The 25148-nt window shown below is 52.0% G+C and overlaps 1 long non-coding RNA gene across 1 annotated transcript; it reads right to left on the reverse strand.

Moving 5' to 3' along the window:
* Window positions 1-6980: 6980 nt before the first annotated feature.
* On the reverse strand, window positions 6981-15436 carry LOC136171732 (uncharacterized). The gene is made up of 4 exons (XR_010663909.1): window positions 14042-15436; window positions 12922-13188; window positions 9321-9532; window positions 6981-8554 (listed from the first exon to the last, which is right to left on the reverse strand). It is a non-coding gene; the product is annotated as an uncharacterized lncRNA (long non-coding RNA).
* Window positions 15437-25148: the final 9712 nt, after the last annotated feature.

The following is a 25148-nucleotide window of genomic DNA, read 5'->3' on the forward strand; positions in this document are numbered from 1 at the left end:
CCTAGAACATTGCTTACAAAATCATCTTCGTCCATTCAGAAAGTGTTCACTGATCTGTGCTGGCCTGCAGACGCCCCCTGCCCAGTGTGGGGAGGCATGTACCGTCAGTCACGGCGGGTCATTGAGGGCCATGCCTCCCGACAGCTCTGACCCAGCCCAGTGGTCTGAGGGGCGACCTGGGGAGAAGGGACCGCCGAGTGGCTTCCAAGGATGAGGAGGAGCTGGGCAAACGAGGGGCCTGGGAGGCCGGGCCCGCCGGGAGCTGCTAGTAACAACTGGGAGCTGTGCATGTGTGCCTCCCAGCGCCAGGGCTCCAGCAAAGCGGAAAACAGGGACCCTGCCCACGAGGAATTCAGAGTGAAGGATCCGGGGAAAGTGCAGGAACGCAATCTGGGCGTTGTGTTCCGACTGACTTGGGCGGGGTTCGGTTCGGTTCAGTCGCTCAGTCGTGTCCGACTCTTGGCAACCCCGTGGGGTGGGCAGGCACTCCATAAAATGACAGTCTGGTCTCCTTCTGAGCCCCAGCCCACTGCTTTTGGGGGCGTCTCCTTTCACAACAAGCCCACAACAAGCCCACAGCCCCAGCATCCTTGCGGGTCCCTAGGAGCCGCGGTGACCGTGCTGCTCGCAGAGGAAACCAGGGGGGCTGGAGCCCCAGGGCCTTGTGTCCCCGCTGTGACCGCGGGCAGCGCCTCAGGCACGTGGGGGCCTGGGGCAGGGCCCCTCCAGGCAGACCGCGCCTCCAGCGCGCAGGAGAGGGCCGCGGGGTGGGGGAGGCCGAGAGGCCTGCTCGGCAGGGTCACCCCCAGCGGGGACGCCTGGTCACAGGCCCCAGAGCCCAGCCCTGTGAATACAGACACGCACATGCGGGCGCACACCCGGGCGGGGCTCCTCATCCAAGGCCAGGTGCACTCCGGGACCCCCGCCCTCCGAACCCCACCTCTCCAGGGCCGCCCCCGTCCCGGGTGAACGACGCCCCATCGCGGGGCGACAGGCGCAACCCGGGGACTCCGCTCGCCCTGCTCATGCCCACTGATCGGTGATGCCGGAGGTCCCCGTGGGGGTGCAGGGGCCGTGGAGACGCGCCCAGGGCCCTTCTTCCCTCCCCGTCGCGGACCGCACTCGCTGCGTGGAGAGGGAAGCGCTAAGTCCAGCGCCTTCTGAGCTCACTCGGGGAAGGGGACCTCGCAGATCGGGACTGGTGTCGTCGGAGCCGTGGGTCCCGGGAAGGACCTCTCCCTCTCTCTGGACCCCGGTTCCCGTGGCTGCGGATGCCGAGGGGCGGGAGCCGTCCTAACCCAAGCCTCGGCCCTCCGCTCAGATGCTGCCTGTCTCCTGAGCCACCGCCTGCCTTGACTTTCTGAAACCTTGCCTCCCAGGTTCCTTGGACCATCAGCTCTTCTCATCTGACCCGAGGGTGACGAGGTCCTGAAGGCCGGGCGGTGGCTCCTGCCTGGGCCGGGGGAGGTCTGTCTTAACTAGGAGACAGGGAGCTACTGGCAGGGCTGTTGGTGGCAGAGTCGCGGGTGGTGGGGTGCGGGAGTCAGCCCCGAGACCACGTCTGCTGTCGCTGGGGAATCGCCCGGGTCAGCCCTCGGGGACAGCAGGCACGAGGGAGATCCTGGGAGAGGTGCCCGTGCCCTCCTGCCGGAGCCAGGCTGGCCTCACAGAATCCCAGGAAGTGCTCGCGCTGGGCTGTGCACCCATCCTCAGGGGTCACGGGGGCAAGCTGGCAGGGACTGGTCCGCGCGAGCGCTGCTGGCTCCATCCTCTGGTGTGATTCCACAGCGACTTCGGCTTCGCTAAGCAGCCCAGCATCTTGGTCTTCTACCCTTTGCCCTCAACAAGCCTGGGAGGAAGGTGGGGCCAGTGTGGACTTTATGACACAAAGTTCAGCTCAGTCGCTCACTCGTGTCCAACTCTTTGCGACCCCATGAACCACAGCACACCAGCCCCCCTGTCCATCCCCAACTCCCGGAGTTTATCCAAACCCATGTCCATCGAGTCGGTGATGCCATCCAACCATCTCATCCTCTGTCGTCCCCTTCCCCTCCTGCCCCCAATCCCTCCCAGCATCAGGGTCTTTTCAAATGAGTCAACTCTTCACATCAGGTGGCCAAAGTATTGGAGTTTCACCCTCAACATCAGTCCTTCCGATGAACACCCAGGGCTGATCTCCTTTAGGATGGACTGGTTGGATCTTCTTGCAGTCCAAGGGACTCTCAAGAGTCTTCTCCAACACCAGAGTTCAAAAGCATCAATTCTTTGGCACTCAGCTTTCCTTATAGTCCAACTCTCACATCAATACATGACCACTGGAAAAACCATAGCCTTGACTAGATGGACCTTTGTTGGCAAAGTAATGTCTCTACTTTTTAGTATGCTGTCTAGGTTGGTGATAACTTTCCTTCCAAGGAGCAAGCGTCTTTTAATCTCATGGCTGCAATCACCATCCACAGTGATTCTGAAGCCCAGGAAAATAAAGTCACCCACTGTTTCCCCATCTATTTGCCGTGAAGTGATGGGGCCAGATGCCTTGATCTTAGTTTTCTGAATGTTGGACTTTTGCTTTAAGGAGTACTGAGCGTGGGAAGACATCTGTTAAACCGGCTTGGTAAATTTCCAGTCCACTTGTCCATTTCCAGAGGGCAGAGGCCTTTTCCTGAACCTGGAAATTGTAAAAAAAGTTCTGTCAACTTGGCAAAGGTCCACAGCCTGCCTGGACAATTCAGATTTGCATGTCCAGGGCAGCAGATAAAGACACCCAGCTTCTGTCATGAGAGACCATTCTCAGTTTAGGCCTCTGTTCCGTCCTTGGTGGGGTCCCTATAGTGGCTGCAGTATGGAATAAATGCCCTCGGGTCCCCGGACTCCAGGCTCTCTGGCCTGAGCCAGGCTGAGTTTCCTTGGACGCAGCTTTCATTCAACCCTCTTCTGCTCTGAAGCTCGAGTGGCTCTGGCCCCCTCAGGCACCCTCGCAACGCCAGTGCTCTGTCCTCTGACCGACTACCATGTCTCCCAAAGTAAGGGCTTCCCTTGTGGCTCAGCTGGTAAGGAATCTGCCTGCAATGCGGGAGACCTACACTCTGGCCTCCAGGCAGGCTGATAGCCATCATCCTGCGGCCCTCATTCATTCCTGCCTCTACCTGCCTGGAGTCCCCTGCCTCAAGTTCCCTGCCCTTTTCTAACTTGCTATCCTTCAAGATAGACTCTTCCTTGAAGCTTTCCTGAGGACTTCTGTCCATTGATTTCATTTATTATCCATATGACTAATTTAATGATCACTTTCATGTTGGACACATTTTAAAAAATAATTTTATTTAATTATTTAGCTAATTTTGGCTGCAGTGGGGTCTTGCTGCTGCCCGAGGACTTTGTCTAGCTGTGGCCAGTGGGAGCTACTCCAGGTGCAGCTCGGGGTCTTCTCACTGCGGCGGCCCCTCTTGCTGCAGCAGCCAGGCTCAGGAGTTCTGGCACACGTGCTTAGTTGCTCCATTGCGTGTAGAGTCTTCCAGCACCAGGGATGGAACCAATGTCCCCTACATTGCGAAGCAGGCTCAACCACTGGACCACTAGGGAAGTCCTGGTGTAGACACACTCTATGATTACGCTGGCCCATGGGTCTAATCTCCCCGGATCCAGTAATTTCTCAGCTACAGAAACCGCCTTCTGTGAATTCACATCCCTACTCCCCCATTGTGGTGCTTAGGATAGTACCATACTCACTGCACGTGTTCAATAAACTCTTCTAATGGTTCGGTTTCCATACTGAGATGAAACAGCTTGGCTTCTTTTTTAGTTTTGCTGTCTGTTAGTGGTTTCTAATCTTCTCCACTACGAACACTGCCACATGAAGTGAGTGGTGTGCTGAATATTGCTAGGTCAGAACACAGGATGAGAAAAGGCTTTTGCATGACTTACCTTTTGTTCAGCCTCTTGATGAAAGTGAAAGAGGAGAGTGAAAAAGCTGGCTTAAAACTCAACATTCAGAAAACTAAGATCAAGGCATCTAGTCCCATCACTTCATGGAAAATAGATGGGGAAACAATGGAAACAGTGTCAGACTTTATTTTGGGGGGCTCCAAAATCACTGGAGATGGTGATTGCAGCCATGAAATTAAAAGACGCTTGCTCCTTGGAAGAAAAGTTATGACCAACCTAGACAGTGTATTAAAAAGCAGAGACATTACTTTCCCAACAAATGTCTGTCTAGTTAAGGATATGGTTTTTCCAGTGGTCATGTATGGATGTGAGAGTTGGACTATAAAGAAAACTGAGCGCCAAAGAATTGATGTCTTTGAGCTGTGGTGTTGGAGAAGACCCTTGAGAATCCCCTGGACTGCAACAAGATCCAACCAGCCCATCCTAAAGGAAATCAGTCCTGAATATTCATTGGAAAGACTGATGCTGAAGCTGAAACTCCAATATTTTGGCCACCTGATGCAAAGAACTGACTCATTTGAAAAGACTCTGATGCTGGGAAAGATTGAAGGCAGGAGGGGAAGGGGACGACAGAGTATGAGATGGTTGGTGGCATCACCAACTCAATGGACATGAGTTTGAGTAAACTCTGGAAGTTGGTGATGGACAGGGAGGCCCGGCGTGCTGCAGTCCATGGGGTCACAAAGAGTCAGACACAACTGAGTGACTGAACTGAACTGAACCTTTTGTTCATTCCAACAACTACACACATTTGAGAAACAGCCACGCCTACATGTTCGGGAGAGTGAGTGGTCACTGACTGCTGGAGAATGCTTGCAGCAGGTACAGCTCAGGAACTCCTGGCTGAAACTCTACAGCAGAGACCCCCTGGCTTCATGGCACTCAGGTTGGGCACCACTAGGGTATGCATTCTACGCAGTCCTTGCAAGTACCTAACCCAGGCATCTTCGCTGTGATGCTGTGAAGCCCTGATTGCATTTAAGGTATTTTGTAAAACAAATGGATGGATACAACAGAAAAGAAGTTAGAGGAATTCACACAGTCATGGTGATCATATTAATAACATGTTATTGAGCCCTAATTCCTGGGTGCCTTTGGTCACTTTATGTACTGTGCATGACTTAACCCTCACAGAATGCTGTGAACCGGCAATAGTCCCACGAGGAGACTGTGAGTGGGGTTGTTTGGAAATGCGGAAAGAGGCCAAGCTTTGCATTTGGGTAGATGAAATTTAAAGCAGCAACTGCCCGTAAACAAAATGTGCTCTCTCTGTGCAGTGGACTATTACTCAGCCACAAAAAGGAAGGAAGGACAGGCTGCAAGAGGAGCAGCCTTGCCATAGGATGCCGAGTGAGGGAAGCCAGACACGCAAGGCCGCAGTGTGTGTTTCCATTTCTGCGAAGTAGCCAGAAGAGGCTCATCAGTAGAGACAGAAGGCAGATTAGTGTTTGCCAGGTGCCATGAGGAGGGGAATGGAAGTGCTTTTGCTGTTGCTAGTGACGTGTAGCTGATTTACACCGCTGTGTTAGTTTCAAGTGTAGAGCAAAGTGATTTGGTTATACATACATATCTATTCTTTCTCAGGTTCTTTTCCAGGATAGATTATTACAAGACGTTGAGCAGAGTTCCCTACACTATACATTAGGTCCTTGTTGTTTACTTTTTTATACTTGGTAGTCTGTATGTGGAGTGCTTCTAGATAACTACAAAGTTTTCATCTGGAGTGATGACGAGTTCTGGAACTAGACAGGGCTGGTGGCTGGACAACACTGTGCACGTACTTAATGCCACTGAAATTATAAACTTTAAGGATGGGAAGGTTTATGTTCTGAATGTTTTGTTGTTGTTGTTTAGTCACTGGCTCTTTTGCGACCCTAGGGACTGTAGCCAGGCTCCTCCGTCATGGAATTTCCCAGGCCTGAGTACTGGACTGGGCTGCCGTTTCCTTCTCCAAAGGATCTTCCCGACCCAGGGATTGAACCCAGGCCTCCTGCACAGGCAGGTGGGTTCTTTACTGCTGAGCCCCCTTTACTACAATTTAAAAAAAATAGCAAAAACAGCCCATGACCAGGATCCCAAAGATGGGGGCTACCATTTGGAAAGAGCCATTTGGAAGCTTACAGACACAGTTGAGAGTGCTTTGGCATTTCTTCAGGCTGGTAGTGAGAGCTCAAGCCGTGGTCTCACGAGACTGGGCTGTCATCAGGGTATGACATAAAGGATGCTTAATGGTGTAAAAGCGTCCCCCACAAGCTGCAGTGAATGAAACCCACTCACTCTGAGCGTCCGTCTCTGGTCACCTCTCCTCCCACGAAACTCAAGCCACCTTCCCCCCCCCCGCCCTGCCCTCTCCCCTCCCCCCTCCCCTCCCCTCTCCCCTCCCCCCTCCCCTCCCCTCTCCCCCCCTCCCCCCTCCCCTCCCCTCTCCCCTCCCCTCCCCCCTCCCCATCCCCCCTCCCCTCCCCTCTCCCCCCCTCCCCATCCCCCCTCCCCTCCCCTCTCCCCCCCTCCCCCCCTCCCCTCCCTCCTCCCCTCCCCTCCCCCCCTCCCCATCCCCTCTTCCCCCCTCCCCATCCCCTCTCCCCTGCCCTCTCCCCTCCCCTCCCCCCTCCCCATCCCCTCCCCCATGGCCCCACGAGACCCCCCAGTCCTGTCTGGGTGGCCTTGGCCCTGAAAGCCCGCAGTACATGTGCTCACTCTTCTCGGCCGCCGCAGCAGATGTCATTCCTTGGTGGTCCTGCCTTCCTAAGCAATCCATGCCTGAGGAGCCTCGAAGAAACCGTGGTGGGAAATGCTGCTCCCTGCAGGGGCGGGGAGAGGAGGAGGGGGGCTGAGCTCAGCAGAGCACACCTCACCTCCCCTCCCCGGGACCAGGCCAGGCCCGTGGCTCCTCTCTCCGCATGAAGGAAAGGGACTGTTAGACGCGCTCCAGGCTCTTTCTCCAGGGAGTACCTTTTTGGTTCCTAATGAAATCAAGCCTCTCATCAAAAATACACGCGGTTCAATCGGTTTCTTTCGTGGATTTCAAAAGGAGGCTTTATTCAGTTCAGAAATATGGCAACAGCTGGAGAACAAGGGCGAAGAACAAAGCCTGGCAATTGTTTGTAGAGTGGGGAGGGCGGGTGCGGGAGTGGGAGAAAGTGAGGGCCGAAGGGACGGGCCGGTGGGGAGGGGAGCAAATGCGCCCCGATACTTCCTCACGTGCCGGGCCATTTCCTTTCTGGATCTCATCAGTGGGACCCCCCACTGATTCACACTGCCCTCCCCAGCTTCTCATTTGGACCCGCGTTTCCCCCAGGCACATGGCCTTCTCTTTTTTCTTAATATTTACCTATTCACTTTCCATGTGGCTGCACTAGTCCTTCAGTCCGTCCTGCAGGATCCAGTCCCCTGACCGGGGTTGAACCTGGGCCCTGGCGCTGGGAGCGCGGACTCTTAGCCACTCGCCCACCAGGCAAGTCCCACGCCCTCTTATCTTCACAACCTACAACTGTCACTGCCTCTGCAACCCAAGCCTCACGTCCCAGTGGCCCACAGACGCGGGATCCAGCTCTGCCTCCCAAACTAAAAGCTTGCTGGCCTGACACCCTGACCTGAGCCACTGTATCCACAGGCACGGCTGTCCTTCCGCTCCACTCAGGCCGTCCCCACAAGAGTCTCACCGGTACCACCCGGAGAGAATGTCTTAACTCAGAGAAATGACGGGGATTTCAGATGCTTGGTAAGCTGGTGCGTGCTACGTTCATTCAGTCGTGTCCAGCTCTTTGCGACCCCATGGACTGCAGCCCGCCAGGCTCCTCTGTCCATGGGATTCTCCAGGGAAGAACACTGGAGTGGGCTGCCACACTCTCCTCCAGGGCATCTTCCTGATCCAGGGATCGAACCTACATCTCTTACGTCTCCTGCGTTGGCTCGCTCGCTCGCTCAGTCGCTCAGTCACGTCCAACTCTTTGCGATCCAGCGGACCGTAGCCTACCACGCTCCTCCATCCATGGGATTTTCCAGGCAAGAGTACTGGAGTGGGTTGCCATCTCCTTCTCCAGAGGATCTTCCCGTGGGTCGAGCCCGGGTCTCCCACACCGCAGGCAGACGCTTTCCCGTCTGAGCCCCCAGGGAAGGAGGTGGGTTCATCACCACTAGTGCTGCCTGGGAGGCCTGTGTTCTTTCTCCGCACCTGTGAATACAGTCCATTACAGGTTGATGGCAGCCGGGTGGTGAGCACATTTTGAGATAGTGAGGTCTTCATCATGCCTTCTAGTTAAACTGCACGAGGAGCCCGCTGAAGCAGTGGCCAGCGCATTGTTGGAAACTGAGGAGTGAGCCCCTCGCTCCATCCCTCCTGGGACCGCCAGTCAGCAGCACAGGCTGTGCTGCATCAGGGCTCTGGGCTTAGAAGTGTCTGGAGACAGATCACAGCTCCCCTGAGATCCTTGTCTGCTCTGGGTCTCCAGCCTGAGGGCTCTGCCGGGGTGGGCGCTCCCTCTGGCTCATGTCTGAATTCTTCAGCCACCAGGATCACAGCTTTCAGCTTCAGCCTGGGGCCGGGTCTGAGGACAGCTCTGCTTACCCGGTAGACTCCCTCCTTGCTCCTTCCGGGAAACCAGCTGGCCCACTGGGAAGGGAAGGTCAAGTGACTGCTTTATTGAGCTCATCCTCCAAAATCTGGATACATTTCTGGACTGGCACAGAGCATGCTACCCATGAAACACTCTCCAAGGTTAACTGACACAATTTCTGGTTTCATGTGTTAACCTAAAAAAAACAGCCTTACACCTGTAGATGTTTTCAATAAAACGATTAGGAAGTGATGAATTTTGACTGTGTATCACCTTTGTCTTTGATATAATTTGTTTAATTGTAAGTTTATGTAGTTTATCTTTTAAAGATTATAACTACGATATTGAGACGTACAGAACAAAATACAATTACTGCAGGACAACTGCTCTACTAGGGTGTCAGCCTCTGCTGCATATCAACACAAACCAGCCACAGGAATACACGTCCCCTCCCTCCTGGACCCCCTCCCAGTGTTCACTGCAGCAGTCTTTACAATAGCTAGGACACGGAAGCAACCTAGATGTCCACCGAAGGATGAATGGATGCAGAAATGAAACTGAAAACTGAAGTCACTCAGTCGTGTCTGACTCTTTGCGACCCCATGGACTGTAGCCCACCAGGATCCTCAGTCCATGGGATTTTCCAGGCAAGAATACTGGAGTGGGTTGCCATTTCCTTCTCCAGGGGGATACAGAAATAGTGGTAGATATATATAATTTAATTTTAATAATGGCTGTGTTTAACCACTGGCACACAAGATCCCTGAAAACTGATCAGTCAGTTCCTGTAAGCTTGAACGAGCCAACTCCAGCCTGTCTTACCCTGACTCTGCCTGTCCTCTTGCTGAAAAGACGTAATTACTCAGAGGGCAGCATGGACACTCTATGGGGCAGGGAGCGCTCCCAGCTCTCGGCGGCCCCGGGTACCAGGTGTCCTCAGCACGAGCTCCCTGACGGCCGGCACAGAGCCGTCTCCATAACCACAGCGGCCATTCAAGAATGCTTGGCAAATAACAGTTTTCTGAAAAGACTGGCTGTTTGGGATCAGAGAAAATGGAATAAGACAAGATTTAATGCAAACAGGTTTTTGGCTTATTCATCTTTATAAGTTTAATAAAAGTAAAAGCCGTCTGTTCTGTCGTGGGCCCAACACAAGTGCCTTCTTCATGTGGGGTGTAATGTGAGAGGAGAATGAAAGCAAATGGGGAGTTGGGGGCTTCCCTGGAGGTCCAGTGGCTAAGAATCCACCTTCCGATGCAGGGGACATGGGTTCGATCCCTGGTTGGGGAACTAACAGCTCACATGCCACAGAGAACCACATCTAGAGAGCCTGCACAGCAACAAAGATCAACACAGCCCCAAGCATGGAATTAGGGCAAAGGAACTGATCTACCTTCTGACCTACAGAAGAGAAAAAATGAACTGAGAAGGGAGGTGGTGGGGTGTGGCGTCAGCGTTTCCAAATTTACTTTAACACACATCCTTCCCTGACAAGCGTAAGACTCTCCCTTCTTCCTTAGAGATTCTGATCTGTCCCCCGTGGCTGGTATAACCACTGCCGTAGGACGAGCATCATCCAGACACAGAAGGTCTGGGTCACCCCCCACCCCCACCCCGAGGGACTTGCAGTTTTGTTCATGAAAGCAGGGCGTTTGGGCGGTGGGGTGGGGTGGGGGTTCAGGCTGCGGAGACGAGCCCAGGCCACCGGCCCCCGTCCGCACCCGCAGAGTTGCACTCCTCTTGAAGGGGCTCGGGTTCCTCACCTTCACCTGGAAAGGAGACGGCCTAGAAGTCTCTTTTCAGCCCTAGCATTCTATCAGCCTGAGTTCATTTCCCACCTGACCTAGATTTTAAAGATAATGTACTTAAAATATTACAGAATGTGAAAGTGATCAGTTATCTCCTCCACTTGGATATGTCATGCCTGGGAGTGCATTGGTGGGTGTTTGGGGTTATTTTGGTGCCTGGATGTTCAGAAGAGGAGGAAGAGAGGGTGGAGAGATTACAGATTCAGTCACCTTCTCACGACTCCTGAGGCCATCGCTGCTTGTCTTGGGTGTCTGATGTGTTGTGGAGGTGTGTCAGAATGCTGATTAAAAAAAAAGCTGTCGCTTGCCTTTCCCAAGGGCCGCCTTGGAGCCTTGGCCTTGACATGACTTCTCTCTGGTTTTCAGAACAAGCTCTCAGTGTATGCAGCAGGGTTCCCATTTGATAAGTGAGCAGTGATGTAACCTGCCCAGGCTTCCATAGCTGGATGGGGCCAGGATTCAAACGCAAAGATTTAACACCAATGCCTGTCTTCTTCCACTAGTATGTGTGTGTGCATGCTCAGTAGTGTCTGACTCTTTGCAACCCTAGGGACTGTAGGCTCCTTGGGATTCTCCAGGCAAGAATACTGCAGTGGACTGCCATTTCCTTCTCCGGGGAATCTTTACAACACAGGGGTTGAGCCCGCATCTCCTGCCTTGGCAGGTGGCTTCCTGGCCACTAAGCCACGGGGAAGTCCAGTGGGTACAAACTGTGGTGCTAGCACCAGCAACATCCGTATGCACTGGAAGCTCAGAAATGCATGCTCCCTGGGCCTACGGAATCAGGAACTCTGGAGGTGGGCCCAGGAATCTGTGGGTTTTTAAATATCTATGTAACTGTTTATTTGGCTGCCCCAGTCTTAGTTGTGGGACACAGGATCTTCGATTGCAGCATGTGGGATCTGGTTCCCTGACCAGGGATCGAACCCGGGTCCCCTGCACAGGGAACGTGGAGTCTTAACCTCTGGACCACCAGGGAAGTCCCCAGCCGTCTAACTTAAAGCCCTCGCAGAGATTCCAACGCACATGCACATTTGAGAACCTCGTTAGAGGTTAGGTTGCCTCTTGGCAGTAGCTTGGTCAGCTGTCACCCTGGGATCCCCTGAAAGTCAATATTTCTGATGTTCATATCACATGTCACAATGATACGACATTTCCACCACGATGTTGAAAACCACCCACCCTCTGGCAAGGCAGTAACATCCTAACACCTTAGGGAGGTTCCAAATGCCACGTGAATTGTAAAGTTGACTCATTGACGCATTCAAGTCAAAATAAACCACTTCTCTGCAGCTGGGCAGAGAAGCCGCTGCGTGCCCCCACTCTTGGTCTGAAGGTGCACAGACGCCCGCAGCCTTCCCTGCGGTGGAGGGAGAACAACCCCACTCCCGCGCCCGCCCGCTCTGTGCTGTCCCCCACGGACGACTTCTGCAGATAATCCTGACACCACGCAGCCTGGCTTCATCTCAGATTCCTGGCCTCAGACTGCAGACAGACTCACACTGTGCCCAGCATGCTCCCCGCCTTCCTGTAGCTGCTTCCCCTCATCCCCTGTCCTCCCCAGCGGATGGGGCCCCTCCTCCTGCCCCCCCAAATGCACACACCTTCCTACGCTGCTTGGGCAGCAGGCCCCTGTCTGCTCTGAACGCTGGAGCGCCTCTACTCCTCTCCAAGCAAACCCTGCAACTTGTGATGTGGATCCTATTCCTTTTATGCTTGTCCCAGAAAATCACATCTACTATTTCTCTCTGTGTCTCTCCTTCATCCACAAGAATTTTTACTCTCCTGGATCCATGCCATCAGCCTATATATATATATATGCATATGTATATACAGAAATATATATACATACATACACACATGGTGAGTTCAAACTTTCTTATATATGTATATATGTGTGTGTGTGTGTATGAACGTATATTTATACACCCATTAGTATGGGACATCCCAGGTGGCGCTAGTGGTAAGGACCTGCCCATGCAGGAGACTTAAGAGATGCGAGTTCGATCTCTGGGTTGGGAAGATCCCTGGAGGAGGGCATGGCAGCCCACTCTAGTATTCTTGCCTGGAGAATCCCATGGACAGAGGAGCCTGGCGGTCTATGGTTCATAGGGGGGTCACACAGAGTCGGACATGACAGAAGTGACTTAGCGTTCACGAATGCATACGCTGATATAGACACAGCTATACCCCATACATGTATATAGATACGAGTTTTAAAGCAGCAAGCGTCTCCCTGGCCCTGCCCACCACCTGCAGCCCCCACCCCACTCCGGCTCTTGCCCGCCTCCCCTCCCATCCTCTCCTCTACTTACTCCAATGCCTTCTGCCCCACCACCCTCAGAGCAGGCGTTCTCAGCCAGGAGCCCTTGTTTCCCCAGGGGACACGTGTGAATGTCCGGAATCATTTTTGTTGTCACTACCTGGGGTGGGGGGAGTCTAGCGCGCGGGGGCCATGGCTGCCACAGAAGGTTCTGCCGGGCCCGGGACAGCCCCCTGCGACACAGAATTGTGTAGCCACGCTGCCAGTGGTGCAGCAGCTGAGAAACCTGCCTGAGGGCCTCTTGTCAAAGTCACCAGGCGCTCCCGGGACGCCCCGTGTGAGAGGGTCTTACCGGCGGGCCGCGCGGGTCCTCTGGGCTCCCTGACTGCTCTCGCGCTTGCTCTGCACCTGCCCTGCGCGTGCTCCCCGACTCAGGCCTGGCCGACCTTCACCCAGCGGCTCAGACCACGGCCAGGCTGGCTCTGGAGTCTGTCTAACGGGAGTGCCAGCTCTCAGCGCACACAGTGACAATTCTTTTCTGTTCCTTGGCAGCCTCAGTTTCTTCTTCCGTCAAGTGGGGCTGATAAAAATAGCACTTTCCTGCTCACAGTTGTAATAGCTGAATGAGGAAATCCAAATACATGCACAACAGAGAGTTTAATTCATGTTAGCTATTATTATATTTACTTATGACTCTAAGTCATAAAAATTGCGTTTTTTAAAACTTTTTATCAGAGAGCTTAAAAACGGATACTGAAGACTTACCAGATCAAATTGAGACCAGTGTTCAGTCAGCCAAATTAAAGCAAAACAAACAAAAAAACATGGCCTGAGGATGAATTGTGTGCCAGGCACCATACTAAGACTGGGAATTTATGGTGCAAGACAGGATTCTTTTTTTTTTAATTTAGATATAACTGACATATAATATTATGTTAGTTTTGAGTGTACAGTATAATGTTTCAATATTCAAATTTCTATTTTGAAGTGTATTTTAAATTATAATTAAAATTTTTAAATGGTAATACCAATATGTAAAGCTTTCATTCAGATTGATAGATTTTTTGTCCAGGTTGTGATGAAGCGTCTCCTTCTATTTCTTTTAACAAAGCTCCATTTATCCAAATAAGACTTGCAAGAAGAACTATTTTGTTTCAGTTTGTTTAACAGCTTATTGGACATATAATTCACTCATTTAGTGGTTGGGTGTCTTTTTTAAATAGTTACAGATAGCTACTGCTCATCTTAATGAATCTAGATTCTCCTGAGTTTGTGTAATCACAAAAAATGCAAATATAAAGTGAAATAAAGATACTGCAAGGTGCCATCTGATGCCCACAAGTATCCATAATATCAGTTTTCAAATTTTTATGTTCAAGCAAACTAAATATTTCCTCTGACTGCCCTTCTCAGTAATTATATAAATTTGAATGTATATCATTGTTTCATCCTAAATAAAAAACTTCATTTACGTGCTTTATATAGTGAGGATGTACATAAGAGTTAGACTGAAGTGATTCAATTGTAGCAATGTGAGTTTAGTCTGTGCCACATACCAGGCATACTCAAGACAGGAACAAACATATCAGGCCCTGCTCTTAGGAAACTTAGATTCTGGTGCAATAACTGGAGAGAAATAAACTGAGTGGAACATCAGACGGTGATGAAAGTGAACGCGTTCCTGGTGCCTGGAATAGCGGCCAGGGTGGGCAATGTCCACTTGTCCGGCTTGCTTGGGCCCAGCGGCAGCAGAGGGCCACTGCTGGCCCGGCAGGGGTGCTGAGTCCCGTCCGGCTCTTTGTGACCCCGTGGACTGTAGCCGCCAGGTTCCTCTGTCCGTGGGATTCTCCAGGCAAGAATACTGGAGTGGGTTTTCTCCTTCAGGGGATCTTCCTGACCCAGGGATCAAACCCGGGTGTCCTGCATTGCAGGCAGACTCTTTATCATCTGAACCACCTGCTGTGAAAAAGCCAAGCAGACTGAGAGGAGCTGGAGGAGCAGAGCTGTCGGAGACCAGGAGCTGGCAGTGAGGCGAGCGGGGAAGTGCAGGTGAAATTTCAACATTTGCATCTTCATGTGAAGTTTTCGTATTTTGCTCATCGTGGATTTTTTGCATCATTTTTTTATTTTTGAAAAAATCAGTACTTAGTTTCTGAGTCATCTGGTGCCCTTTTACAGCTTGCGTTGGTTCCAGCCTGGTTTCAGCCCCAGAAGCGGTCTGTGTGAACGGGGTCACGGTCACTGAGCAGGCCTCTGGCCGCGGGCCAGGGCTTCAGAAGGTCCCCGCGGTCTGCGGAGCGGCCACCGAAGGGTCGGGAGCCAACAGGGGGTGTGACCGCACGACCACCTGGGGACGGTGGGCGGGACGCTGCGCAGAGCGCGGGGAGAGAGCGGGGCCAGGACCCGCCGGGGGCGCGCAGTGAGGCTCGGGGCCGGGGTGGAGGGCCGCGGGGAGAAGGGGGCCCGGCGCCCCCCATGGCCTCTGCCGGCCTGAGACCGCCGCGGGGCCGGCGTTTCCCAAACAGCTGCAGGCACCACGGGTGCCCGCCTCTTGCCTCTTTCTGGTTTTAATACGGGTGATTTGTGCAAAACAGGAAGCGCTCCCGTGACAATGGCGTTACCTGTGGCTGAGAAATGTGCGTCTGAACGCGCGGAAAGCCCCTGGCGCCTCGCGCTGCGGCTCAGCGCAGCCGGCGGAGGCCGGCCGGCCGGTCCCCGCAGCGCCGCGACGCCCGCGGCTCTGCGGCAGGGAGGCCCCGAGGGCCGCTCTGCTCCCGAGCCGGGGGCAAGGTTGCTGCCCGAGGCTTCCAGGAGCCTCAGCGGCGCGGGCCCGGCCCGGCGGAGGGCGAGGCTGGCGGGAGGCCCGGGGCGGGAAGCCCGCCCCGCCCCAGGCTTCGGCCCGCACACACGGCTCCGTCGGAGGTGGCGCTGCGGGACGGGGAACCCCGAGGAGAGGTCATTTCCTGAGACGGAGGCAGGCGGGAGAGTGCGCCCAGCTGGAGTGGGGCGCCCGCCTCTCAGCAGGAAGTCCCAGCTTCTGTTCGGTGGAATCGGATTTCTCCTTTTGATTCACCCTGCTGGCTCAGTCACCTGAACTTCATTTAATCACTTTCCCAAAATCAAATTGCCATTGAGCCTTGAAGAGAGCGGTCTTTTGGAATCAGAGCCTGATTTGGAGCCTGACTGTGACTTCCTTGCTGTGAAAATTCATGCGGGTTTCTTAACCTCTCTGAGCCTCAGTCCCCCCCCCGGGAGCTTCCGTGAGGCTGAAATGCAGTTTTATACATAAAAGGACCCAGCAACAGTCAAATCCCTGCCCTAGCACTTGCTGTCTGTATGGCCACAGGCAAGTCACTGGGCCAACTCAGAGCTTCCGTTTTCTCCTCCTTGGTCTGGGAATAATAATAGTGCCCACTTCAGGCACAGCTGTCTGCGTCAAATGAGACAGACCCCTGAATTACATAAGCCGTGTACATGGCATGCAGCAGGATCTCAGTAAATGGTTACTATAATTACTAGTATGGTTGGAAATGGTATCTATTATTAACTTAACTGTGGGATGACATGGAGCAAACACTGAGCAAGTTTAATTCTCAGGACCTCAATGAAATATTTCAGAAGTCCCTTCCCATCTCCTCTGGTTCCCTCGATTCATTCATTCAACAAGTATTTCCTGAGCATCTGCTATGAGATGTGCCAGTCGCTTTGTTAGGTACGGGGGGCACGGGTAAGCAAAATGGGCACATTTATTGCTCTCATGCAGCCTGATGTCTGGTGGAAGAGTTAGTCGATCAAATAATTTTGTGGATTTAGAATTCACTAAAATAATGTGTGCTTTGAAGGAAAAGCTTGGCAGCTTTGAGAATTTACAACAGGGGGTGCTGGCTTGGTCTGGGGGGCTCAGGGTGACTTCTGGAGCAAACGAAGCTTGGTTTGAGGTCTGAAGATGGGGGGAGATGAAGGCTGTAGCTCAGTGCCTCCCGGGACCCCCGGGGGCTCTAAGGCCTGGCTGCCTTCATGCGGCTGCCGCGCTGTGGACGCTTCTCCCCTCCGTGTCGGGTCAGGTTGTAATGTTCAATAATCTGCCTCCCTCATTTCCCTTGGAGAGACGGGAGCAGACTGGAAAAGGTCAGCGGTGCAAGCGCACTTTGCCGAACGGGGAAGGTGTGTGACCCCTGGAAAGGCGGAGGCCTGGATGGACACCCCGTCTGAACAGGAAACCAGAATCCAGGTCTTTCCCAGCTACCTTTATGGACCCAGCACACAAACCCCTGCATTTTTCCTGCCCTGACTTAAACTTTCTTGTGTTGATGTGAAAACAAGCAAAATGATGCTGAGGATGAAAGTGAAATTGAAAGTTGCTCGGTAGTGTTCTGCTCTTTGTGATCCCATGGACTAGTCCATGGAATTCTCCAGGCCAGAATACTGAAGTGGGTACCCTATTTCTTCTCCAGGGGATCTTCCCAACCCAGGGATCGAACCCAGGTCTCTTGCATTGCGGGCAGATTCTTTACCAGCTGAGTCACCAGGGAAGCCCCCGGAGCTGAAGATACTGGCTGCTAATTTCTCCTTCCAGACAGGGCCTGGAGACTCCAGCTTGATGGAACTAAAGAAGAAAATGGCTTTGATCTCTCTTCAATGATTTGCAGAAATCTTGCTTCCAACCAGAGGCCTAATCCCTCAGCCTTGCCTCTCTCAGAGGCAACCGTTTCTGGAAGCTTCACATCTCATACAGGTTGAAATGTCTCTTTAGGAAAAGCATCTTAAATTCCAATTTTGATCACCCACTGAATCCCTTCAGTTGCCTTCCCTTTTCTTAACTTTTTTTTTTGCCATTAACTTTTAAATAGCTACAATTACCTGGCATACAATAGTCACCTAGGTTTAAATCTTTTTTTTTTTTTTTTTTTTTGAGAGGGCCTCATTTTAGCTAAGCAGTTGCAAACAATAGCTGATTATACTTCTAAATTCTTTTGACACAAGCAATTGCTTCTTTTCCAAAGCATACTCTGAATACTATAATATTTCTCTCCTTTAGCAGTTTTGCCTGGATCTCACCCACTGAAAAGCCAGCTGCAAATATCTGGCATTCCTCGCCCCTCTGGTCGTCCACACAGTTTAACCTTCTGGGGCGCTGTATGTCAGCCTGAAGCCTCCAGGAAAGTGGAAAGGCCAGGACGTGCTTCTGACCCTGAGTCTCTGCTTCTCTGTGAACATCATCCCCTTTGGGGTGCAGGCTAGGGTGTTGCCACAGATAACGTCTCCAGGAGTTTGTGTGTGCCTATGGTAAAAAAGACCTAATCTAAAGTTTACCTTGTCAGCGGTTTTTCAGTGTAAAATGCATTGGTATTAACCTTATTCATAATGTTGTTCAACATTCACCTCTTTTGCTGTTGTCCAGTTGCTAAGTTGTGTCTGATTCTCTGTGACCCTATGAACCTCAGCATGCCAGGCTTCCCTGTCCTTCCCTATCTCCCAGAATTTGTCCAGATTCATGTCCATTGAGTCAGTGATGCTGTCTAACCATCTCATCCTCCGTCGTCCCCTTCTCCTCCTGCCCCCAATCCCTCCCAGCATCAGGGTCTTTTCCAAGGAGTCAGTTCTTCGCATCAGGTGACCAAAGTATTGGAGTTTCAGCTTCAGCATCAGTCCTTCCAATGAACACCCAGGACTGATCTCCTTTAGGATGGACTGGTTGGATCGCCTTGCAGTCCAAGAGACTCTCAAGAGTCTTCTCCAACACCGTAGTTGAAAAGCATCAATTCTTTGGCACTCAGCTTCCTTTTTAGTCCAACTCTCACATCCAAACACGACTACTGGAAAAACTATTACGGAACTTTGTCCCTTCTTCACCACTATCCCTTTCCAGAGCATTTTTATTTTTGTTAAGTGTTGATTTTATTTGTCTGTGCAGGGTCTTAGTTGTAGCATGTGGCATCTGGTTTCCTGACCGGGAATTGAACCCAGGCGTCCTGCATTGGAAATGCAGAGTCTTAGCCATTGGACCACCAAGAAAGTCCCCAGAATGTTTTCTTTTTTGTTGTTGTGGATCATTTTTAAAGTCTGTGTTGAATTTGTTTCAATACTGCTTGTTTTATTTTTTGATTTTTCACCATGAGGCATGTGGGATCTTGGCTCCCCAGCCAGGGATCATACCTGCACCCTCTGCTTCAAAAGCAAAGCCTTAACCACTGGACCATCAGGGACGTCTCCCCAGATGTGCTCATCATCCTGAATACAAGCTCTGTATCCACTGGACAGTGTCTCCCTGTTCTTCTCTGCCCCAGCCCCGGGTATCTACTATTCTACTGTCTCTATGAATTCGCCAACTCTAGGTGTCTCATATAAGCAGAATTAGACAAGAGCAGTCCTTTTGCGATTGGCTTATTTCATGTAGCACAATGCATTCAAGCTTCGTCCACACTGTGGCCCGTGTCAGAATTTCATTTCTTTTTGTGTCGGAGTAGAATTCTGTTGTACGTTGATGCCTCTTGTTCTTCCCCGTTCGTCTGTTGTGGACACAGGTTGTTTCCATTGCCTTTTGTCTGATAACCTTTAACATCATAGACGGGATCTTAACTGTGACCTACGGCTGATTGAACAACACCTTTGATTTCCTTTATTGCATTCTCTGGAACTAGGATATCAAACAGGGCAACCTGGACCTGGGCTGAGGTAGGTAAGTTGGGGCTGGATTAGGGGAAGCGTGGATAGCTTGGTTATGTGTGCAAAGATCAGCTGCAGAGCTGGTTAGAGATCACACCCTGGATGGACGGGGCTGCACGATGCAGGGTTTCAGACTCTACAGTAAAAGAGACCTTTCCTTTAAACTCTTCATTCACTCATTCCTACTCATTCCAATATTATTGAACACAGCAGTGAGCTCAGCCCTCCCTGAACTTTCAGCCACTAGAAGCAAGAGACAAGTATTTAAATCACCACTGGGACTTCTCTGGTGGCCCAGCAGTTAAGACTTCAACTTCCAGTGCAGGAGATGTGGGTTTGATTCCTGATCCAGGAACTAAGTACCCACATGCCTCATGGCCAAAAAACCAAAACATAAAACAGAAACAGCATTGTAACAAATTCAGAAAAGACTTTGAAAATGGCCCACTTAAAAAAAATGATATTTTAAAAACTTTTTGTTACTGACAGCACCTAAGGGTGAGGGTTTGGTGAGGAAAAGCATGGTGGTCTGGGGGACACAGAGGGGGGCCCCCCACCTGTACTCGGGAGCTGGGAAGGTCTGTGGAGGGCGTCACACCTGTGCCTAGGAGAGAGCGGCAGAGGGGCCAGGCCTGCATCTGGAAGAGAAATGCTGCAGTGGGCTTAGCTGTGTGACCTGTGGCTGGAGGTCGGGGTGCTGAGAGTCCTGAAAGGCAGGGAAAGTGAAGCCACGGGTGTGGGCCAGGGCCACTTGGGGAGGGACCTTGTATGGTGTTTGGGCTTCATCCTGGGGCAAAAGAGAAGTCCTGATGGCTTTGAAGTAGGAGAGGGGCAGATCGGAAGAAAGAGATCCAGTCCTTCCCTTGCAGAAGGCCTCTAATGGAAAACCACAGGAGCCAACATCTGCAGCACGCTTTCTGAGTGCAAAGTGCGGTTCTGTGCTTCAGGCTTACTCTCTCATTGGTCCTCACAGCAGCTGACCAAGATGAGTGATAGCGAAACAGAGGCCTGGAGAGAAACTCACCAAGGCCTCCAAGTGGGGGTGGCAGGATGCAGACCCAACCGCCGCCTAGGCTATTCCCCGCAGTCCAGGCTATTCCACGAAGTCCGGGCTATTCCGCGAGGTCCGGGCTATTCTGCGAGGTCCGGGCTATTCCTTGTGGTCCAGGATATTCCATGAGGTCCATGGACCGGAAGCAACCGCATCTCCTGGGAGCTTGATAGAAATTCGGACCCTCAGCCCCGATCCAGACTCTGGATCAGAGCCTGCCTTTTCACAGGGTCCCTGGTGATTCTTGAGCTCACTGACGTCTGGAAAGCATGGATGGTGATTCCCCAAGCCGGCCGCACGTTAGACCTGGTGGTTTTGAAAATCCTTGGTGCCCATCTTGCACTCCCAGATCAATTACATCAGAATTTCTGGGGCCATCAACAGACAATTTGTTTAAGAAGATAGGGCACATATATACAATGGAATATCACTCAGCCATAAAAGGACTGAAATATTACCTTTTTTCAGCAATGTGGATGGACGTATAGATTATCATACTAAGTGAAGTAAGTCAGACAGTGAAGTAAATAAGACCATGAAGTAAGTGAGGAAGACAAATACTACAATATAACTTGTATGTGGAGTTCAAAAAAATAATACAAATGACTCTATATACAAAACAGAAACAGACTCACAGACACAGAAAACAAAATTTTGGTTACCAAAGGGGAAAGGAGGAGACAGTGAATTAGGAGTATGGAGTTAACAGATACAGACTCCCATACATAAAATAGGTGAGCAATATGGGTTTACGGTAGAGCGCAGGGAACCATAGTCAATATCTTGTAGTAACTGTGATGGAAAATCATCTGAAAAAAAAATAACCGAATCACTCTGCAGTATACCTAAAGCTAACACAATATGGTATATCAATTATATTTCATTTAAAGAAACAAGGATTTCTGGGGCATCAGAATTTTTCAAAGCTCCTTGGAGCTCCTGTTTCCAGGAAGGGCAGGCTAACTCCTGCAGGGGAACTGGACCCAAGCCTGCGGCACCCACCCACCAACTGCAGGTTCTGAGACTTTAAGAACCGGGGCTGGCTGCCGACCTGGGGGGCCATCGGGGGCGCCCAGCCCCGAGCCGAGGCTGCTCATCGGCGGTCTGTGCTGGGGCTGGACTGGGCTTCCGACCCCAGCCCTGCAGAGCAGCCCAGTAGAACGGACAAGCCGAAGAAAGGGGGCCTTTGTGCCTTTTCTGAGGGAAGCATACAGTTTGCAAGTCGGTGGAAACAAAGAGAGGAACTGTTGGGAGCCCTCGTCCGACTGCGCCAAGCAAACAGGAGGTCAGGAGGGCGCGGGACACAGCACAGTCCCGCTGCCCCAGGCGACGTCCACACGCCCACCGCCCGCCACTGGGAGCCGAGTCTGCGGGGCCTGCCCCGGGCAAAGCCAGTTAGCAGGGCAGAGAGTTCCCTGAAAGTCCCCCAGGGGGACCCCAATCTGTTCTCTGAAAAGCTGGGCTCCGCCGCTCCCGGCAGGCTGCTCCTGAAGCCTGACGGACCTGGGGGTGAGCCTGGCTCACCCCCTGAGCCACGTCAGGGCCGGGAGGACCCACTGTCATGTGAGAGCGCAGAGTGAAACAGAAACCTGCAGAGGTCGCTGCTGGCCGGGGGCACAGCAGACGGCAGTCAGCAGGCCGGTTTCCTGGGCACCTGCGGGAGGCGGGCGGGGCCCTTTGGGAAAGCAAGCAGCCAGGCGGGAGCCGGGCTGTCCCCTCTGCCCGGCTGGAGCCAGAGCCTTATCCCAGCCGCGCCCCTTGGCGGGGTCTCCTCGGGGGCCAGGACCACATGGCGCAGGTGGCCCTGTGCTGGGCTTCGTACCAAACACCAAAGACAGAGCCTGTGACTGTTGACTGTCCCCTGTAGCATCAGCTGTACCCCCTCCTCTGGACAATCGAGATCCTGCTGTAGCCCACCTTACTCGGCCGGCAAGAACGGTCACGTGTTGGGGGCAGGTAGGAGGTTGAGATAATGCTGGCAGAAAGAAGAACGTTGGCATTGATTGGCAGGCAGAGGAGGGAAGCTATTTTCAAGATAACTGGGTACAAGTGAAAAGGAAGGGAAGGTGCACTCCAAGAGCAGAGAGCAGAGGGAAGGCAGGCTTCCCCGAGGGTGGGGTGAACGGGGGCAGAAGGAAGAGGCAGGGGCCCCGGGGAGTGGGGGGGTGTTGGCTGAAGGCCAGACTGAGGCTTGTACAGAGTGAAACATCTCAACCTGTCAGATGTGACCTCTAGCTGCAGGGCTTGATCCCAGGACATCAGCTGCAGGCCCGCGGCGTGTTTTATTTGTAAATCCGAGCATCTTTAGAAAATGGAAGAATGTCACACGTGACCCTGAGAGTTCTGAGACGCCGGCTCTGCTGCAGCAGGGCCGCTGGAGTCGGAGCTGCCTGCTCACCACGGTCCCCGCTCACACTGCCAGCTTCTGCCTTCCCCACCCCACGCCCCGGCTTCTGTGCCCACTCCCCATAGACACTGCAGATCGCTGCTGCTCCTGCTCTTGATAACGGTGGTTCTCTTCTATTGAGAGCCTGTGAGTGTGTGTACGTGTGTGTGTTCATGCACGCACATGCCAGGCACACAGGTATGCCAGCTTTCTCTTAATTTCAGTTAATCTCCTCCTCTTTCATCTGAGGATGACAGCTGAACAAAACCAAACGTACCTTTCTCCTGAACAGATTTTGCAGCCTTTCCAGGAGATCTGCCAAATTGCTAGATGGTATTTGCATTAAAAATTTTTTTTCAGTGCATTTTCTTATTTTGGTTTTAAGGATTTCCCAGCCTGCCTTAAGGCGATATTTCCTTCATGCCACAGTTTATAGCTTGCACAGCGTTTCTTGAACCCACGTGAATTCATTTTATTCTTCCAGCAGCTGCGTGAAGTCAGGTAGCTGGGGTCTCCTTCCTGCGCTCCCTTGGAGAAACAACTAGCCAAGAAGCTAAATGACTTCCCTTGGTCCTGCGGTGATTTTGGAGAAATTTGGGCACAGTTCTCTGGAACCCTAAGCTGAGTACCCTGAGTGGACTCATGAAAAGCATAGCCGTTAGGCTCTGATCTCCATCGAGTACGCGTCTGACTGCTGTTTTGGCCACTCTATAGCCATGAGTCTTTGGACAAAGTGCTCAATCTACCTGTGCTTTCTTTTCTGTACGATGGTAATAACCCTTATCCAGGAGTGTTGCGTGGATTAAATGTGGTAATACATGTGAAGTATTTAGAACAATGCTGGCACACAGTAAGCTTTCAGTAAGTATTGCGTGTGTGTATGTGCTCAAGCATGTCTCACTCTTTGTGACCCCATGAACTGTGGCTCCTCTGTCCATGGGATTCTCCAGGCAAGAACACTGGAGGGGGCTGTATCCCCTTCTCCAGGGGATCTCCCAGGCCCAGGGATCGAACCTGAATCTCCTAAGGCTCCTGTATTGCAGGCAGATTCTTTACCTGGTAAACCATCGGGGAAGCCCCCAATAAGTATTACTATCAGTACAAAATGATCCCTATCTGTTCCTTTGGGAAATGCTCCATATTTGGGGTACAGGTCCTGAACCTCTGTGGTCTTAGAGTTCAACTGTCATGATGTATACGTCCCTGAAGTCAAAGTTAAGGAACAACTTGGCTTGATAAAAGGAAGTGTGAATCAACATTCCATTCTCATTACTGCAAGTAATTGAGATTGGACAGGTCAAGGAAGCAAAGGCCGGTTGTCTCAGGGGAGCTTACTCCAGGGCCAGAGAAGGTGCTATGATGAGTTTTGCCTAAGGGATGGAGAAGGAAATTTGCATCTGTTAAGGGCCTACTATGTTCCAGGCACCTACGAGAAGCAGAAGTTGGAACAGTAAACAGTAAGGCAGCTACTGGAGTTTACAACCTAACAGACTTATTCAGGGCTTCCCCGGTGGCTCAGCTGGTAAAGAATCCACCCACGATGCGGGAGACCTGGGTTCGATCCCTGGGTTGGGAAGATTCCACTCCAGTATTCTGGCCTGGAGAATTCCATGGCCTGTATAGTCCATGGGGTCACAAACAGATGGACACAGCTGAGCGACTTTCACTAAACATTGTGTTTAATCCTTGCAAGCTCTGCAAAGGATTAACATAAAGGATTTATACTTCATAGACAAAAATGTTGGACTCAGAGAGGGAAATAGTAAAGACCCACATCTGTCTGAGTCTAAAAATCCTGCTTTTCCATCATTACTCTGTTTGCCGCCAGGCCCTTTCTTGTTGAAGAGCATCTGGTTTACACGAAAGAGACCTTGATCCCCCTGCTAAACACCTGGACCGATGACTGGTGTTACTTCAGGGATCAGCTTGTTTGACTATGGTGGTTATCGTCTGTCTGTACCTGCATCACTCTCTAACCACTCGTCCCCTTATCCCTCCACCCAGTCGAACCCCACTCCTAGGACGTTTCTGCTGTGCTCCTTCCCGGGGTGCTGACTGCTGCCGGTGGGATTGCTCAATCATGACTTTCTGGGCCATCGCCTCCCTGGGGCTCAAGGAAACCCTTCTAAATATCCCTAGGTCCTTCCCTGTCCGTTGCCACTGGCATCTCCTCCTGACTGTTCCTCTTTCATTAGCCCTTCTCCTTTTTAGGATTTGTTTATTGTGTATTTATTTGGCTGGTGCCAGGCAGGTCTTAGGCACAGTGCTCGGGATCCTTGGGCTCTTGGGTCGTTGCAGTGTGGTGGCTCAGCTGCAGCACGTGGGCTCTAGTTCCCTGGCCAGGGATCAAACCCAGCCCCCTGCACTGGCAGCTTTGATCCTTAGCCCCTGGACCACCAGGGAAGCCCCCCATCAATGCTTCTTCTTTTTTAAAATAATCTTTTGCATTTATTTATTTATTCATTTTTTGGTTGTC

Source organism: Muntiacus reevesi, chromosome 7 (genome assembly GCF_963930625.1).
Source record: "Muntiacus reevesi chromosome 7, mMunRee1.1, whole genome shotgun sequence".
NCBI lineage: Eukaryota > Metazoa > Chordata > Mammalia > Artiodactyla > Cervidae > Muntiacus > Muntiacus reevesi.